The 11,402-nt window shown below is 37.4% G+C and overlaps 1 long non-coding RNA gene and 1 pseudogene across 4 annotated transcripts in view; one reads left to right on the forward strand and one right to left on the reverse strand.

The window, feature by feature from the left end:
- The window catches only part of LOC144367375 (uncharacterized), an 81,039-nt gene extending 70,439 nt beyond the window's left edge, over positions 1-10,600 (forward strand). For 2 of the 4 annotated variants that reach the window (XR_013426702.1, XR_013426703.1), the window contains exon 7: positions 6,969-8,010. This is a non-coding gene — a long non-coding RNA (uncharacterized LOC144367375). Of the gene's footprint in view, positions 1-6,968; positions 8,011-10,348 lie in introns of those variants that run through there. The other 2 variants (XR_013426705.1, XR_013426704.1) reach the window with 2 other exon arrangements.
- On the reverse strand, positions 2,593-5,916 carry LOC101956571 (apoptosis-stimulating of p53 protein 2 pseudogene; annotated as a pseudogene).
- Positions 10,601-11,402: the final 802 nt, after the last annotated feature.

Genomic DNA, 11,402 nt, shown 5'->3' on the forward strand with positions numbered 1-11,402 from the left:
CAACATTCTCCTCACTTCTCACAGTTTTCATCTGTTTATTTGCATCAATTCCCAGACTTCCTTTTAGTCCCAGGCCAGCCTTGCTTTTTCTTTTTACAAATATAGTTTTTCTTGTTCAAGAATGTATTAACAAGTCATAAAGTATCTATGCTCTGTATCTGATTTCTTTTGTTTGGAACATTTTTTAAGAGTCATCAGTGTTGTTGCAGTTTTCAGTGGTTAATTTCTTTTCCTTAATGTTCATAATTTGCTTATATTGATATACCAAAATTTGATTATTCTTCTATTTATGGACATTTGAGCTATTTCCAGTTTGTGCTCTTATGCAGAAAGCCACAAACATTTGTATACCAGTTTCTGTATCCATAAATGTTTTCAGATCCCTGGGGTAAATGCCTTGGGTAGCTGCATATTTAACTATGTGTGAGTATCTATATTCTAAAATTGTTGCACTATTTTACATTCTCATGAGCAATAGCAGGAATTCTATTGGCTCTACATTTTTTTCTATACTTGTTACTGTCTTTTTAGTTTTCGACATTCTCCTTGGAATTTAATTTCCATTTCCCTAAAGATTACTAATGCAATTATATTTTCAATAGCCATTTGTGTGTCCGTGACTGTCTATTCAAATCCCTTGCTTTTTTTTTGTTTGGTTGTTTTATTAAAAGTTATTTTTATTGATGTGACTCCATTGTCAGACATAGGCTACATAAGGATTGTCTCCTATTCTGGTCATATTTTTTCTTTTCATTACACTATGTTCCAAAGAAAGTTTTTCATTTTTTTTTTTAGATAGACATGACAATAGAGTATATTTTGTCATATTGTACATACATGGAATACAACCCATTTGAATTAGATCCCATTCTTGTAGTTGTATATAATGTGGAGTTACACTGGCCATGTAACCATTTATGAGCAAAAGAAAGTTCTCTCCAATTCACTCTACTGTCATTCCTGTTTTCAACCTCTGCCCTTCCCTTTATTTTCCATGTCTAATCTAAGGAACTTCTATTCTTTTCCTTTCTACTCTCCCTTGTTGTGAGTTAGGATCTGCATATCAGGGAGAACACTCAACCTTTGGCAAAGCATCATAGTATAAGGGGGCGGCATGTTCTGGAGGCCCAGACAGCCTAGGCCAGGTGGATCAGGGTCTGTCACTGGATCCTGTGGGCCTGCAGCAAAGCTGTGTGCTGAGTCAGTGGTTCTGATGGCAAAGCTGAGTTTCAGCAAGTTGGGTTGTGAGTGGGTGGCTGAGGGGTAATATATGAAACGTTTGAGCACAGTCATAAGGAGGCAACTTCTCACAAGCTGCAATAAGATGATCAGGTATAGCATTGCCCATTGTTGAGGGGCCTGGAAGTTTGGAATGAATTCTGATGTGTCCAATTAAACAAGGATGCTGACTCACTTGAATTGTTTTTTTGTAATGTATTGAATAAATAAAATCACTCTTCTGATGACATATATCCAATGATGGCTGATTCAATATGCATAGTGACTTCTACTTTATAGGTACTATCACTGTAGATATTAACTGGCTCATTAGCAAAATTAAATAAAGCCCAAATGAGAGCTATAAGGTCTGCTTATTGAGCAGAAGTATAAGGAGTCTACACTACTTTAGTATGAACAAGGCTATTTTAACCATCCTTAACTGAATTGAAGCCATCAGTCATACTATGACTGCCTGGGCCATCAGTTGATTGCCTACAATTTGGAGGAAATTAGATGAGGTTATAGTAGTAAATTGAATAAGATTATAATGAGGATAATAATTTTCTGTTTGTCCAGAAAATTATCAAAAGCTACCTGTCAACCATGCAAAGATTGACAGCCAATATTGTTGTTGAACTGAAGAAGGTACCACAATAAAAGAAGGCTCAGTTCCCACCAATTGTATGACTCAAATTCTGCCTTTAATAATAAGCTGAGTGACAAAAATCATGAAATGGGTTAAAGATTTTGGAGAATTTTCTCTACATTCCTTCTCTTCTTTCTCAGCTTCTTGTTCACAGTAGAAATTGGGATCAACACTTCTGGTTTGAGCTTTAGTCATTTAAACTGTGGTTCCAGATCCTCCATAGTGATGATGAACAGCATGCTCAGGAACCCAGATAGGATGAGGTGCGCCTTCTGGAAAGACACAAGCATAGCTTTTACCCCATATTTTGCTGATATGGTCCATTACATTGTCCTGTTTGTAATTCTGTTTACCAGATTAGGAAGATTATAAAGAATAACTGGTGATCAATATGATATTGATCACAAAACTGTCAAAAAGAACTAGCATAGCTGAACATTATCAGTTTTAATTTGTAGAATGTGGTCTAGCACTGCAAGAGAAGCTAAGCAATGAGAAGTGACTAGATGAGTATTTTTTCATGTTCAAGCAATGGCAAAAATAAAATGAGAACAAGTATCAATAAAAACATGAATATAGCACTTTGTGCCAAATTCAGGGATGTGAGTTATATCCACCTACCACAACTGATTTGGCCACAAACTGCAGGGATTAACCCCAGTAAGTAAAACTGGAGTGTGTATTACACAATGAGAACATTGACAAAAAATTTTGCAAGCTTGTTCTTAGGTGATATGAAAATCCTTGCATAAGCTGAGAGCATTTTGATGGTGATTAGGAGGATCTGTGGTTCTCCACCACTCAATTTTATCTTCATTTTTCCTGTGAATGACTGTCACACAGACTCCTATTTTCATGGGAAGTAAATTATCATTCTAAAGCTCATGATACCAAAGTGCATAAGTGACTCTTATATTATTATGCCATTTTTTTTCTGAAATCCATGCAGAAATTGAGAGCACTATGTGTAGTCTTCCTCTAGCTCCCCAGGCTTATGTGCATCAGTCTGCATGTCACTGTAGGTCATGGTAAACACAGCTGCTCCTGAATACCCAAAACTTACACACCTGGATGTTGTTACATGAGGTAGTAACATGCAATGGGGTCCATGCATCACTGTTAGCAGCATTTATATTCACACCAAACTGCACCAGGAACTTAATGATTTCTCTGTGGCCTGCACACACAGAATTGTGGAGAGTTATGATGCCTTCATCATTGGGCAGGCTTGGGTCATCAACCTTATAAATAATTCTCTGCATGAGGTCAAACTCTCCTGCCAAAAATAAATCTAGGAGTAAAGCAAGAGCATTGAATTTCATCCTCATTCCAGTTTTCACCCTCTGAGCCAGTTTTAAGCAAGTTTGTACTTCTTCCAGGATCCAGGGAGTCCTGCCCAGTGGTCTCAGGTAGGCACATGCTCACAGTGTCTTCTTCAGCACTTCAGACTCCCCACATGGGTAGTGTAGAGGTGGGTATGGGGGGGGGCTCTCCTTCAGATACACTGCAAGCAGATGGGGAGCCTCTGGGATTGGTTCCTCTGCATTGTTCTGGAGATTTGGGCTGCTGCCTGGGACTCCTTTAGGCACATAATCAAGGCTAGGAGAAGATGCTGGCATGTCAGTGTTCTGTGAGTGGGCACTCCCCACATTCTCTGGGGACAGTGACTCAGGAACTAAAGAGACCACCTCCTTCTCTGGCTCCATATATAAATATGGATTCAGAATTCATGTGGAGCCTCCTGAGTCATTGAGTTTGATGACTTAGATGGGTATGATGGGACAGAGGTGTTCTCTATTGCAGCTATTGTGGGCTCTGATACAAATTTTCTAAATATTTGGTCCATTAGGACCCTCTGGATCTGTAATAGAGCTACATTTCTTTAGTGGTCTGGTGCATTAGACACTTTCTTTCATAAGGTTTCTAAGTCAGAATCACTATGGTTTCAGTAATGGTTAGATGAGAAAGGCAATAATTTGATTAGGCTGAGTGGTCAAGGAATTCTTTTATTTTCATGGTCCTCATGAACTGAAGAAACAGGTTCTGTTTCAGGTTCTGAACTGCCATGCTTGCCCTGGTTGTTGGGGTTCTCTGGGTGCTGCTGTGAATTTAGGAAGTAGCAATAACAGGCTTGTCATATACACTTGCAAAATATGATTCTGTATGTGTCTTAGTGCACTCTGCACAACCTGCTGGATTTTTTTTTCTGAAACCTGTTGCTGTGTATACATGGAATATATAGAGCTGGATGCCATTGTCTGAGTTTTTCTGAAGCCTGGACCAACAGCAAGCATCTTTGAATGACAGCGAGGTAAAGGACCAGACTGCAGCAGCAGATAAACTTTCTTGCTTAGACCCTGGAGAAAGGGTTTCATCTTGGCCAACTGAAGGTATGATGGGAGGTAGCATCACCCTTGGCTGCTGCCCTGCTGGTTTGGGATTATTTCCAATGGTTGTAACAGCTGTTAGCAACAGCTGAGGATTTTCATTTGGGCTTAATGTCAGAAGGTGATTGATAGACTTGTCCAAAATAAGACAAGTTAACTTGTTTTGGTTTTCTGGGGAAGGGAGGTGGTACTTTAACTAATTTGTATTTGCTGCCTGAGCATCCCACAATACATCTTTACTGCTCTGGGTTTTCCTGAGTGTACCAAAGGAGGGCTGGGCAGCACACTCGTCCACTGGGTCAAACCTCAAGAATGCAGGCATGTTCTTCTCTTTCTCCCTCAGTGGAACTACCCCATCATCAGTTTGGTCCAGAGCATTTCCAGTAATTTGGGGTACAGAAGAGCCTGGACTTAGGAAAAGATCTGCATTTGAAGGGCTCCAATCAGGGCCAGTTGAAGGGATGTTAGAGCCTTTAGTTTGTGCCATGCACTTAGATGTCATATTGGGCCATGTTTATATCTTTATTGGCTGCTCTGAAATCTGCATGGCCAAGGAACCATTAGGCAGAGCTGGCTTCACTAGCAGTTCAGGCCTCCATGGCATCCTTAGAATGGTAGAGGACTGAATAGATGAATCTAGTGCAGCCTCATGGCTTAGGGCTGACAACACTTGCTGAGGAAGATTTCCCTTAGATGAAACTAGAAGATCTTCACTTTGCTGCAGTGCTGCCTTCTTTCTCCACAGTGAGTTCCTTAGCTCATAATTTGCTTTCCTATGACTGCCCTTTTTGAATTGCATTTATTCAAACACTCCCTCTGTTGTTGCAGCTTGGCATTCTACTCTTGATTCAAATTCTTAACTGCACTTCCTTGTAGACGTGATCCAGCTGACTGGTTGTCATGGTAGCCATCAATCATGCCATTCTTGAGTATCTCTAGCTTCCTTGTAAGTTCTTCTACTTTTGACAGATTGTTTTTGTTGACACTAATCTTATTGTTTTAAAAACTTCAAGTGCTGTTGCTTTGTAGCCAGCATTTTATGCTGGGCTTCAATCCATTGCTGCTGGTGAGATGCTATTTTTTTTTTTTAATTTCAGAAAGCCCCAGATTTATTTTAGCACTATTAATGCCATTCTCCTTTCTTTCACATTCAGCAGGCATTTTTACATCATTTCTCTTGGGACTTTGATCCTGAAACCTTAGTCCATTTACAATGTCCCTGCCAGAGGGCATTCATGAGGAAAGAAGAAACAAACTTCACTTCTCTGACTTCCAAATCATTAAAGAATGTCAAACATTCTCTCATTATGAGCAACTGGACATTCAGAGACATACATTCAGCCAAACATCAGTCACTCTTGCCAGCTTCTGTGCACAGATTTAACACATCTCTGCATATTGTCTCTGGAATAACTGGAACTTCCGTGCAGAGCTGGTCATTGTTACTAAGGTACACTCTTAGAAACATTGGCATTATTTTGCATCTGAACTGCATCAAAGCAGGTGGTGAGACAGTGCTCCCAGCAGAGCCAAAGCCCCCTGGATGTCCAGGGTGCACTGAGCAGAGCTAATCAGAGGGCTAGGCTGCCCATGATGTGGTGGACCTGTTGTGAGGCAGGGTGGGTGACTCCTATATTGTTGGAATGCCAGTGAACCATGAGCCCATCCCCTGCTGGCCTGGGACTGGGCTTTATCTCCTCCATGCTTATGGAGGTCCGGGCTCACCCATCAGTTCCAAAAACAATTATTGCCAAGCCTGGTCTGACTTTGGAGCCTGTATTGGCCCTATCCCCAATCTCATCCTGCCCAAGACATCCAGACTGCTCTTGTGAAGGGAGGTGCTGGCTGTACACTGCAATTTCAACTAGTAACATCTAATCAAATGCCAAGCCTATGAGAAGCACTCTCAATGATCTTTTGTTTGTATTGATTTGACCTACTGTAAGGCACCACAGATTGTGAGATGATACTGAGTATGAAGAATATCTCACCAGTGCTGCCAATTACCACTATAGAACATCATGAATTATAAGTTGCATTCCAACACTGAGGATGAATAAATGTAAGAAGACCCTCTTGTACTGATTGCAGTCTATGATCCTTAATCAAACCCATCTGCCCAGTAGGTATACTTGTGTTATTTTACTTCATGCAAATGTTATCATTGTGAAATATTGTCATGGCTGCAGTTCAGGGCAAGTATTGAACTGTCATTTTTACTGGAATTTCTACATCCTCTTCATAAAATCTCTCTTAAGCATCACTGTGTTATCCTATTAGGTAACTACTACTTCATTCCCAGTTTATGGGTGAAGAAAGGGACATATACAAAGGCTAGGCAATATCTAGTAAGTAACAGAGGTTAAAGTAAGACTCCAAGTGAGGTTGTGCTGTGACGTCCATTTTCCTTCTTTTCTACTTGGCTGCTCTGGGCAAGGGATGTACCTCGAGAGTACCATGATTGCCTAGCATGAGTGAGGTCCTGGCTTGCAATCCTAGCACAACAGCCCCACCCCACTGCCAGTCCTTCCAGTAGGTAATTGATGTTTTCAGTAGTTAGGCCTAAGAAAGAACATACTTTCTGCAGACAATAATTAAATATTTGTTTGGAAAAAATGAGGAAGTATACGATAGTAAACATTTGCAATTTTATAACTTATTTTTATTTGGACATAGTGTTCTATACTTTCCTGAAAATCCTTTCATTTTCATAGGACTGCTCTTCATTATGCCTGTGCCTGTGGCCATCCAGAAGTGGTGACATTCCTGATATAGAAGAAATGCTGCATTAACTTCTGTGACAGTAACAGCAGCACAGTTCTGGTTAAGGTAGATAGTAGCTGAAGATGGATTTTATCAGAATTCCTAGAAGCAATGCATTTTTTTCCAAGTGTGGCTAGTTGGTGAATCCTGTCATATATTAAATGTGAATTCCTGGAGTTGATATGCCCTTTCTTGGTGCAGTCTTGTCACACTGCACAATTCCAGGAGGAAGAATGTGATATGATTTTGCCGAAATCTGGTGCAGATCCAAATGTTGTGGATGCCAGGGGCAGCACTGCTCTGCACTTCGATGTCGACCATGAGAACACAGGCACAGCATCAGACCTGCTGATGGACACAGCAATCATTGAAGCAAAAAACAAGGTATATTTAGGTCAACTTTATTTACAATTATTTGACATCTCTTTTTTTTAACAGTGATACATTCAGAAGAATTTCAACATTCATCCTTTTAAAGAAATCCTGAAAATTACAGGTTTCTTTAAGGTCATTTAAGTATATATTAGTACACAAAAGAGAAATTTAGTCATCAATTTCTTTTTTTCAAGCAATCTTTTCTACCAATTTATTTTTTAATTAGAGTAAAACAATTCAGAACAGCAAAATGTACTTGTGAATTAAGCATATGTGTGTGTGTGTATGTGTGTGTTTGTGTAGTACTGGGAAGAGAAGCAAGGGATTTTCCACCACTGCCTACATTGCCAGTCCTTTTAAAATTTTATTTTGATACAGGGTTTTGCTAAAATGCCCAGACAAGTTTTGCAGTTGTTACTCTCCCACCCAAACTGTCTCAGTATCTGATATTTCAGGAGTGTGCCACTGAACACAGCCTGGAAATAGGCTTGATCTTAAAAAATGCAAAACAAACAAAAAAAGCCTTTGATGAGCCAGAGGAATTTAATTATCATTGACAAGTTCTATAAAAGGGACTTATCTCTCAGTGGGGAGGCTCAATTAGGGAAAAAAGGAAAAGGAAGGAAATATATAGAACTATATGCAAGTACAGGAGAAAAAAAGAGACTTTTGATGTAGAAAAAACATGTTCTTTCAGTTTGTTTATAGACAAGTTTTTTTCACATTTGGGGAAAATAAAAATATTCTAAAAAGGACTGGGAGTACCTCATTGAAGAATTTTTTCTCTATTTTTAATTTATACTATACTTGTAAAAAATACACTCTGATAATGAAACATTATTTTTAAGAACTGCTGAAAATGAATTATTAAAAGCATCTCCATCTGTCTTCTCACACACTTCATGGTTTGCAGTGTTGAACACTCTCAGGCTGGTCATGCCTGGGCTTTAGGAACCCATCAGACCTCCTGAGACAATCTATTTTTGGGCCTGATTTTTATGGTATCACAAGATATGAAAGAGAGCATACTTTACCTTACAAAATGTGGCTTTGAACACAGTCCATTTGATAAGATCTCACAGCAAATACATCCTCATCTACACACCAGGTCCATGTACCCAACATGGCCTGTGTGTGTGTGTGTGTGTGTGTGTGTGTGTGTAGATATATCTCCTCACTGTGAATTGAGTCAACATGAAAATTTAAGAAGTCTCATGCAGAACTGGCTATTAAGCCCACTGCAAGAATTGAATCTGTTCTTTGAGTCCATACTATTCTCTTGTGAGTGTTTCAGAGTGAAGTCCTTTGTCTAAAGTCTATGAGTTCTCCAGTTTGCTATTAATCCACATAGGTGTTCCATCAAGTGAGCCCTTGCCTCAAGAAGTATTTAAGTTTACACCTCCTGTTTGAAATATATTTTTATAAGGATGTTAGTGTCTTTAAAATTGCTTATTTTAGAAAAAGATTAGGGCCAAATCTTCACCATATTGGCTTAGTATTTGACCTCCTTAACAAAACACTTAAAGCACAAGATGTAAAATCAGGAATCATAAATGGGATGGGTTCAAACTAAAAAGTTCTTCTCAGCAAATGAACCAATTAATAATATGAAGAGAGAAACTACAAAATGGAAGAAAAATCTTCACCACATGCACCTCACATAGAGCACTAATCTACAGCATATTTAAGAACTCAAAAAACTTAACACCAAAAAATCAAATAACCCAGTCAATAATGAGCTTAGAACTGAACAGACACTTCACAGTAGAAGAAATACAACTAATCAACAAATACATTAAAAAAAACCATTTTCATCATCTCTAGCAATTAGATAAATGCAAATAAAAACTACTCTAAGATTTCATCTCACTCCTATCAGAATAACAATTATCAAGAATACCAGCAATAATAAATTTTGGTGAAGATATGTGGAAAAAGGTACACTCATACATTGCTGGTGGAACTGCAAATTGGAGTAACCATTGTGGAAAGCATTATGGAGACATCACAGAAAACTTGGAATGGAAACATCAATTGTCTCAATTACTCAATTATCCTATTTCTTCATTTATAACCAAAGAACTTAAAATCAGCATACTGCAGTGACACAGCCACATCAATGTTTATAGCAGCTCAATTCACTATGGAACCAACCTAGGTGACATTCAATAAATGAATGGTTAAAGAAAATGTGGCAGATATACACAATGGAATATTAGTCAGCCTCAAAAGAGAATGAAATTACAGTATTTGCTGGTAAATAGATAGAAGCAAAATAAATCAATCCCAAAGAACTAAAGATTGAGTGTTTTCTCTGATATGTAGATGCTAATTCACAATAAAGGTGGTGGAGAATAGAGGTATTTTGGATGAGACAGAGAGGAGTGAGGAGAGGAGATGGGGTATGAAAGTAGGAGTGATAGTAGAATGAATTGGCATTATGACCTTATGTGCATGTATGGTTACATGACCTGTGTAACTCTACATCATATAAAACCAGATTATGAGAAGTTATACTCCATTTATGTATGATGTGTCAAAATGCATTCTACTTTCATATATATCTAATTAGAACAAGTAAAGAATATATTCAAAAGGAAGAAATGAATATGAAATTCTAGCAATAAGAAATAAAAAAAACACTGAAGCAAAAGACTATATGTGCTTATTTTTTGCCTCTTGATGAGATAACTAGAATTATCCACATTATCAGGACAACATGGAGTTGTTACTTTTTTGCCTAAAGGCATCTCTTTTTGGTAATAACAAATTATTTTGAAACCTATTATCTTTTTTTTCAAAATATCTTTAATGGTTTTAAAATTATTTTTATATGACCAAATTGAAAATTTTAAAGATCTTCATTTTTAATTTATAATAATACTTTATACTGATTTTTTCTGAGTCAACAGAATGCAAGAACTTGTTAATAAAGTTCATAAATAATTTTTTACAGTGTCAGACAGAGACTCTTAACTGTGGAGCTCAGCACTTTCAATCCCTGCATTATTCAAGAGTCAACTGTACTTGGTTCAGTGAATAAGTGATATTGCTCATATAACATACTTTTTGTTAAATAAGTACACTAAAATAAATAAAGAATGAATGTATAAATGAAAAAAATATTTGGTCTTATTTACCTTTTTAAATTTTAGACATTGTAATACGTGTCTCTTAGTATTTCATTGTGGTTTTAAATTAAATTTCCACAAAGGCGAAAATATTGAATATTATGTATATAATAATATGTGTATTATTCTTTAATTATGTATAATATATAATTATTTAATCAAATTTATATAATATATAAAGTTTATATGTGCATTAAAATCATATATATACATATGACTTTTATATATACACACACACAGGCTTTTGTTAAGTGTCTAAATATTTTGATCACCTATTTTTAAATTGGGTGAGTACACTTTATTATCAGGTGAAATTTCCATTATTCCTGGTCTACTGTGAGTGTTTAGCACACATGGGTGTTGAATTTTTGCATATATTTTTTTTCCACTTTGATTCTGTTAATGCTATTCCGGGGCAGTAAATTTTCATATTCTAACAAACTGAATGTTTTAATAAACTTGCATTTCTGGAATAAAACCTGGTCCATCATGATGCAGTAACATTTTTCTATATTTGTAGATTTAATTTGTTAAATATTTTGGGGGTGGTACCAGAGATTGAACTCAGGGCATTCAACCATTGAGCATATTCTGAGTTCCATTTTGTATTTTATTTGGAGACTGGGTCTCACTGAGTTGCTTAGCACCTCACTTTTGCTGAGGCTGGTTTTGAACCTGCAATCCTCCTGCCTCAGCCACTGGGATTACAGGTGTGTTAAAATGTTGTAAAGGATTTTTGCATATATGTTCATGTGGAATGTTATACTCAAGTTTGTTTTCTTGGTGCATTATATTTATACATAGCAGTGGGATTCATTATGCCATATTCATGCACACATATAACACAATTTGATCATGTCATACCCCAGTACCTTTTCT

Source organism: Ictidomys tridecemlineatus, chromosome 10 (genome assembly GCF_052094955.1).
Source record: "Ictidomys tridecemlineatus isolate mIctTri1 chromosome 10, mIctTri1.hap1, whole genome shotgun sequence".
NCBI lineage: Eukaryota > Metazoa > Chordata > Mammalia > Rodentia > Sciuridae > Ictidomys > Ictidomys tridecemlineatus.